This window comes from Phodopus roborovskii, unplaced genomic scaffold (genome assembly GCF_943737965.1).
Source record: "Phodopus roborovskii unplaced genomic scaffold, PHOROB, whole genome shotgun sequence".
Lineage (NCBI taxonomy): Eukaryota > Metazoa > Chordata > Mammalia > Rodentia > Cricetidae > Phodopus > Phodopus roborovskii.
In genome coordinates, this window is record NW_026126469.1 from 28527011 (window position 1) to 28535526 (window position 8516).

Consider the following 8516-nt stretch of genomic DNA (forward strand, 5'->3'; position numbering starts at 1 on the left):
GCCAAATTCGTCATTAGGAAAAGAGAAGTTATTCTCTAGCTGTATTTTAGAAGACGGCAAGAAGCAGAATCTCTCTGGGTTCTGTGAGATAAACAACGCCTGGTACATCAGCCCACAAGGCATTCACTGTGATACCACTGACAGAGGCATAAACACTTGGCATTCCTCACCCAAACTTGCACAGCACTTTTCCACAGCAAGCTTAGACTCCAAATCTCTAGGTTAATGACCTGACTCCAACATATCTGACAGAGTTCGCCTTGGGAGAGGGGGTTCCCATGGCCACCACAAGCTTTGCCTATGAGAGTGTATGAGCTGCGAGTCAAAGCTGGACTCTTCCAGAACTACTGGATGGGAAACACTGGCATCTGGGTGGTAACAGAACATGAAGAAACAGCTGAGTCAGTGGGCCAGAGAGCGAGGGGACAATGAGCAGAAAACATCATCTATGTCTTCTGCTTCTTCCCTGATACCCTTAGGTGGATGTTGATAAGACTTCATGGGTCATGGAGTCCACGAAGCCTGTGTCCAAACTGAAGACAAAGAGCTGTTTCACCCTGTGAACAATGGGAATACACAGAGTTCTGAAGTCCTTGCTATTTATAAGTGTGGTGCTGTGAACAACAGCAGTCCCTTATTAATTATCCATTTTATGGATAAGAAAAGAGAAGAAAAACATTGTTTTCTAAGATCACAGGCCTCTTTAATTTTCCAGTTACCTACCTCCTTGCTAGCACTGATGAGCAATAAAGAGCAATGATTATTATTTTACAAAACCATTGTCTTTGCATCCAGCAGGACACTTTCATTAACATTCATAAAGTACTTCTGAAGAACACATAAGCAGGACTCATAGTTAATAAGGACAGGGCCCCAAATGGCAAGGTAGGAGACAGGGAATAGACTCATCAGATATCAATAGTCAACCCAGAGCAGAAGGTATTAGCACCACAAAATGGGATGGAGCACATATAAAAGATGAGAGATTTGAATCTTAAAGCTGTTGCACGTGATGAATCCATGGTGGGTGATGGTAAGGGGGTGACAGGTGGGCAGTGGCAATTGTGGGAATGAAGAGTGGCGGTAGTGGGAATGAAGAGGGGATGGCAGCATAACAAAAGATAGAGCAAAGGGCATGGGGCAAGAGTGAAGAAGGAGGGTAAAGGTGAAGGATGCAGGGACAGATGAGGGCAGCAGCTGGAAGCAGTGGGCTGGTGCTCGGAATACCACCTGAGACCTCCTTAGAGCCTCTTCCCGAAGAATCCCACCTCCCCACTCTAACCAGTCCTGAGCGATCCAAAGAGGCAACATTCTTCCCAGCGAAAGCTTTTGTAAGCGTGGATTTCTAGATTAAAAACAAACATGTTCTACCAGCTCACCTACTCCAAATATTTGATTCAAGCTCACCCATTATAAAAATGCTGCATATTAGGGAGAGCATAGTTAGGGTTTGATTTATTCCATCAACAGTTATTCATTTATCCATTTATTCCATCAACAGCAATGTGATAGGATATATGTGCTTTCTCTGGGTCTTTGGTCAAATTATGAAGACACTTCAGAATGTCTAATGACAATGGCCTTCACTTTCATCACAGCTGTGGAAAACACATATGCACAAATGAAAATTGAGAAGTTGGGTATAGAATGGGATTATGGGTAATCATCAAAACATTTTTGTGAGTAGTAGTAGTAGATGTTTATATAATCAAGAAAAATTGAGGGGAACTACTCTTTGATAAAGAAAACTGTCCTGGGAGAAGGAAGCTCCCATCCTGCTGTCTGGTACACCATAAATATTTGTTGAGTGCAGAGGTGACAAGAAATTGCATACGTTAAAGTAAATGTGTTTTTCAAAATGGAAGCATATCACTCTTCCCTTTCCCTCTCTCATTTCCATTACCTCCCCTCAAAGGCAAGGGAGCTTAGAGTGTGAAGGAAAGAAAGCAAACTCCCAATGTATAATGACATCTTTTTAAGCTTAGTTAACTCTTTCTTATTTAGAGTCCAGAAAACACTAGACAGTAATTACCTAGTGTAGTTGGGTCTTCAGCTGTTGTTGGAAAGACACAGAGACAAAACCCTAAGTCATTAAGCATATCGGTGACTGCTGATATTTGAACCCAGACCCCCTAGGGCCCATGGAATACTATGATCCCTACTTCTTACCCTCTTTTCTTAAACCCCAGGAGTCCCTGAGGAAGTCAACAGAATTACTTCATGAATAATCTCCTATTCATGTCAGGCCATGGAAACCACAGAGAGGCCTCTAAGAGAGCAGGGATCTCATGCCATTGGGGGGAAAAAAAATAAAACACTTCAAAGACAGTAAAATCTCTGGACCCATTTGGAGGATGGGAAGGGACATAAATTACACCCTTTATCTTGAACTGGCCAACCAGCTAGCAGCTAAGCAGGTTCCTCTCAAGGTCTTGCCTACAGTCTTCCTCCCCAGCTGTGGTCAAAGAACTTGCCCATTCCGGACTCTGTCAACATCCACTTCCAACTGCCCATGATTTGGCCCCTTCCCCTGAGTGAAAGTCTCTTGCAGAGTTACACTTCTGAGATATCACAAAAGTGGGTCAAAGGGGCAGTGTCTGACATCTCAGTCCTTGGACTTCATAGGTATAGGCAGCCTCTAGCCAGCTCCTGAAGGGACAAATCCTCATTCCCCACAAGGGCTGCCAGTGACAGCCAAGAGACACAAGGAGAGAATGATAACTTCCTTTATTTTTCCTCCTCTTTGCATAAACTCAACCCAAAGTCTCGTCTAGCTGGGAAATCATAACTCTACTGCAGTCTCCACCTCAACTCTGTCCCGCTGACCCCAGAGTGCTTCCAGATTACCATGGGAACCTCCTGGGTCTCAATTATGAGACCATTAAAAAGGGCCAATTATAAGACCTCAGAGTGCTCCTGGGAAACCTGTTATACACCTCAAAATGGCCAGCCTCTTGCATCAGAGTCACTTTAAAGCTCGAGAAACAGGCCATCCAGATGTATAGGCAGCCCAGTCCCTCACATTGGTCCAACAGGATCTTTTTAATGTTTTCCACACTATTCTTGAGGAAATGGAGACAGACTTACTGGCCAAACCAAAGATATGCAAAAAAAGAAAGAAAGAAAAAGAAAATTGTCATGGTATTGGACTACATTCTTACAATTAGCATCCAGTGGTTAAAAAAATCAAAAGTGTTTACATATTCAAGAATTCATGAAGCTACATTCAATAAAAGTCTGTGTTTACAAAATTCTGTACAACAAAGAGCTAGGTGACAAATGTGCTGGCAACACAGGCCTGAAACAGAATATTCTTGTCACTTAATCCAGTAAGAGGTAACTTCAGTTCAAAAGCCTATGGGAAGGGAGCTTGCAGGGAAGGACCAGGGGAGCCCAGAACACTTCGCCACACCCAGAAAGTGCCTGTTTGGGATTGCTGGTATGTGGTTTGCGTATTCTTAGGCATAACTGCCACATCTCTAGAGGAGACTGGGCCTGGGTCATCTCCACATGTCAACAAAAGCACTTGCAAGGCTCCTTTAGGCTCCCCAGCTTTGCCTGCCTCCCACCTCTCACAGCTTTTCCGCATGGAAAACTAACAGACAGGCCCTTCCAAACCCAGCAGCTACTTCCCCATCTTCTCATAGTTAACAGAAACAAAATTCCCAAAACACAATTCCAGTGGAATACTACACACACACACACACACACACACACACACACACACACACACAGAGAGAGAGAGAGAGAGAGAGAGAGAGAGAGAGAGAGAGAGAGAGAGAGACAGACAGACAGACAGACAGACAGACACCTAGCCTCACAAACACCTCTGGATGCCAATTCAGTATCTCCCATCCACCGTACAGCCAAGGGGATTCTTTGGGGGCAGTTTAGCTTTTGGTCTCTTTCGGTCCCTTATTTAAGGCTTTTCCTTTCAAAACGCCAGTGGTAACTTTTCCCCCCAAAGAGGCAAATGGGTTTTGAGTGTAGGCTTGTCAGCCGGGGCACAGTGTCAGCCTTCGGGGTAAGTTTGGGAAGATGTCCGCGCCCTCCTACCACCGGCGCAGCTTCCGGGAACCGCGGGAGCTCCAGACCCGGCTAGAGAGGGAGGCGCGGCAGCCCTGAGCCGGGCACAACCAGCGGTGGCCCCGGGAACTTGGTGCAGCGTCAGGGCCTGACACCAGCCGGAGGCAGTCGAGCGCTCGGAACCCCAGCTCTGTCCCCCTCAGTGATCGGAGCTCAAACCGAACCCAGCCTAGAGATCGGAGCTAAAACACAAGCCCAGTTCAGCGCTCCGAGCCCCAGCTCACAGCTCGAGCCCCAGCCCAGGGTCCAAACCCCATCTGAGCCCTAGAAGAACACTCAGAGCCCCAACTGAGCCCCAACCCAAACCCGAATCCCAGTTAAACACTGGGAGCCCCTTCCCGGGCCGGCCCTCTAGCCCAGCGCTCGGAGCCCCATTGGGAGCCGCAGCCCAGCACTCGGAGCCCGCGCCCGGCAGCACTCCTCGCAGGAGCCGTCGGCATCACGGGGCGGGCGGCCGCCTCCCACACGCCTCCTAGCCCCAAACCAACAAATAAACACAACTTTTTATGAAAAGAAAACAAACTTCAGTGACATGACTCACCTCTCCTGCAGCCAGATCCTGGGAAGAGGGGGCCGGGGCTCCGGGTCCCGCGTGGTGGCGCGGAGAGGGCCACACGGCCCCGTGCAGCACCGCCACACTCGCACAGCGTGGTGACACACGGGGACACACGCCACGGGAGAGTGGCCGCAGCCGGAGCAACAAAGGAGCCCGGGACCCAGAAGTTGCGGGCCGACAAGGAAGGGCTTGTGTGGCCGCGGCGGGTACGAGGTGCGAGAGTGAGTGAGCGCGGCCAGAGCTGACACCGGCGAAACCCAAGCTCAGGGTCCCCGCTGCAGGAAGCGGGAGCCGTGGTGGCAGCAGCGGCAGCAGGAGGACCAGGCAGGAGACGCCGCGCCCAGCGCACCCAACCCCTCCATATGGAAGACGCTTTTTTGGATGACTGAACTTGCAAACAATTCCTTCTTTTGCTTCTCCTGCCTAGGAGCCTCCCCTTACCGCTCGAGGAGGGGCGGGGAGCCGAGGAGGCGGGGAGAGGGGGAGGAGCGAAAGGGAGCAAAGAAAAAGTATTGGAAAGGAAACTGGGGGGAAACACACACACACGGTCCCCCAAACTCTAGGACAATTTCCCCCTTAACGCCTACTTTCTCCACGCAGCGTTAGACTCACTCAGTCCTTCCAACTCCGTTCTCTTGCCCACATCAAAAGTGCTTTCTGCCACTCGCGGGGCGCCCTCCACCCTGCTTAGCTTCACCTTGGAGTCATCCTCTTGTCAGTACTACCCTTTTTAAGGCTAGTCTATCCTCCCCCACAACCCCAGCATTTTTCCCACTAGCACTCACCTTTCAATGTCTCTTTCATTCCGCAATAAAACCTACCAGATAAACCAGTAAAAACAAAACCATAATTAATAAGAGCAGGCCCCCCCCCTAAAAAAAAAGTGGGGCAGAGCAATAAGGAAAACCGACAAGAAAACGCATCCTGGCAAAGCCATAAGGCAGCCTCTGCACACTCACTAGGCTGGCTTGGAAGGGTTTGCCAGGTCCTTGGCTTGGCCTCCATTCATCATCCTAGAAATGGCGGGGCGGGGGCGGTGTCACAGAGTTAGCTCATTACCTCTGTGTTGGTTGGACAGAAAACATCCACAACAGTAACTTTCAAACCCATTCTAGCAGGACTTCTTGGGACAAATTGTTACAACTTAGATGGATAGGCTCCGCCTCCGATCTCTGATTGAGTAGGTCTGGTCTGAGCAAGAATTACTAATTTTCAGGCGAACTGACACTGAGGATTCTTCGGGTCCACTTTTTTTTTTTTTTTTTTTAAGTCTTTTACACAAGCCCAATGCTGAGTTAAGTCGGAGAAACCGAATTACGAGTCCTTTCCTAAGGATGAGACAGACTCTGTAAGTCTTCCTTATGCCTCATGCTTCAGTAGTGAAGCCATTTGCCAAAGCCACGTTCCAAGGTGGAGAGGCGGAGGCCCTTGGAATGGGTCTGCCAGGCAAGAGCATGGTGAACAGAGGTACTCCTGAATGGCAGAACAGTGGCTTTGGGACTCAGTCACTATGTGACAGAAGAAGTCGCATAATTTCTTTAGGCCATGATTTTGTTTTCTGTTGTTTTTGGTTCTCATCAGGAAAAAAAAAAAGTTTGTGCTCAGCACATGATTCTAATTGAGTCAGGAGGAGAGAGGGAAAGCATCTACATCCACATTTTACACTACCCTTTCTTCCTGTGCTTGTTAATTAAAGGAGAAGCCAGTTTCTGCATTGATTTATCTGGCACTTCTGGCTTTATCTATATGCTTACATTGGTGGGCATAGTCCCTGGGGCAAAATGGATCAAGTGGATGAAACATTTTTAAAAAGACAATGAAAAGGTTCTGGAATCCCTCTTTGAGCCTCCCACTCGCATCCCCCCCCCCCCACACACACACACAGACATGCTCACATGCAGCACACCTCCTTCTCTTTTAGTTTTCATCAGTTGGTTGGGTTTTTTTTCCCCTGTTCAATGACGATGCTAGCCTCTGTCCTCTCACTGTCCTTCTGTGGCACAGTGAGGCTAGGAACACCTGAGAACCACCCTGGGAACAGAACTCGGAGTTCCCAAAGGTAGTGAATGGATCAGCTGACCGTCGGTCTTCTATTGTGCAAGTACCGCCTTTTCCTAGAGCCCTGAGCAGGGCAATTGTGTGCTTTATTGAAGTTTGCAAGGTTTTCAGTTTACTTTTCTCATGTGTTTGGGTGAATACCACATGTATCCTGGTGTCTGTGGAGGCCAGAAGAGGGCAGTGAACTTCCTGGAATGGGTGTTACAGACAGTTGGAAGTTGCACTGTGAGTGCTGGGAATCGAACCTGAATCCTCTGCAAGAGGAGCCAGTGCCCTTAATCACTTAGCTTTTGTCCAGTCTCAGATTTCTGTTTTTCGGGAACACTTTTCATGTACCATCCGCATTAGCGATTGTGGGATCCAGTAAGAACAAGGTGCTTGAAGTTAGCAGATTTCCATTTTCCTACGTAGACAATCTATTATGGCTTCACACCTCGAAGACACCGCCTACCCCTTCCAATTATTCTTTTCTTAGGGCTCTCCACTATTTCCACATTGACCTTTAGGTCTACACAGTCTTTGCAGTCCAAATCAAAGTATTCATTCTTGCCAGCATTATTCAGCCTGGAGAGGAACCTATGCCTCAGGCCCTCCTCCGGTCACCACGCCCGCTGGCCTGCGCTATAATTTAGGCAGAACATATATGAGAGCTTTTAATAAGGAGGATTTAGTTTTGCCAGCAGCACCAGGCCCACTGCTGGCATCTTGGATGTGGTTATTGTTTTCATGATCTTTTTATTAATGTGATTGTGTTTATTTTTTACAGCTTCTCTGGCACACTGTGTCTCCTCACTCTCTGCATGGAACACATTGCTTCTCTCTCTCTCTCTCTCTCTCTCTCTCTCTCTCTCTCTCTCTGTGTGTGTGTGTGTTTCTCTCTTTTTCCTTGTTATTTATGTTGAGACAGGGTTTCTCTGTGTAGACTTGACTGTCTTGGAACTCACTTGACTGTCTTGGGACTCACACTGGTCTTGAACTCAGAGATCTGCCTGACTGTGCCTCCTGAGTGCTAAAAACAAAGGTGTGCACCACCCCACCTGGCTCGACTGTAGTTTCTTAACCTCCCTGGCCTCATCTTAGTACACCAGCTGCTGTAACCGCTAGATGAACTGTGAGCTCAATAAGGTGCTCAGCTCTATGTTCTGTCAACGGTAACTTACCTCTGGCTTCCTGCTTTGGAAGGACTTTAAGGTCACCAGGAAGGAAGCATTTAGTCCTATTTAATAATAACTTCTTAATGTATCCTGCTGGGAAGTGGTAGGATAGGCAGGGACTGCAGGTCTACATTGGTCACTGATGTTAAACTGCACAGAATAACCCAGGAGCCCAGAGAGTAATGTTGCTTCCCTTTAGGCGGGCTGCAGACACTCCCACAGGTCATAGAAACTGAGGATTCCTTAGTCAGAAAGAGTTCCTATAGGAGCTTGTGCTACGAGAATTACTATGGTCTAGGCTAAAAGTGACTGGGAACTTAGCAGTTAATCCCTTTGTCTTCATATTTTCTTGACTATATTTGTTTTTGTTCTTGATTTTATTGTTTTCTTGATTATAAAATATGTGCACTGAAGAAAATCCAGACTACAGCAAGACCCAGCAGGGTTGTTATCACAGTAAACCTATCATCTAAGCACATCATTGTTAACATAGTAGAGTGGATTTGGTTTTAGTCATTTTTTTTTTCTTTCTTGTTTTGTTTCTCATCAACATGTAGTTTATACTCAGTATATGATTTTCATTGAATCAAAAATCAGAATATATTTAAAGGACAAGTATCAGTCAGAGACATGCATTCAAAATTGTATTACCCTTTCTCTTA

The 8516-nt window shown here is 47.2% G+C and overlaps 1 protein-coding gene across 2 annotated transcripts in view; it reads right to left on the reverse strand.

The window, feature by feature from the left end:
• The window catches only part of Boc (BOC cell adhesion associated, oncogene regulated), a 74169-nt gene extending 69090 nt beyond the window's left edge, over window positions 1-5079 (reverse strand). The window contains exon 1 of one of the 2 annotated variants that reach the window (XM_051191527.1): window positions 4628-5079. The gene's annotated coding sequence lies outside the window, so the exon portion shown is untranslated. The remainder of the gene's footprint in view (window positions 1-4627) is intronic. The other variant, XM_051191529.1, reaches the window with a different exon arrangement.
• Between the last annotated feature and the right edge of the window lie 3437 nt (window positions 5080-8516).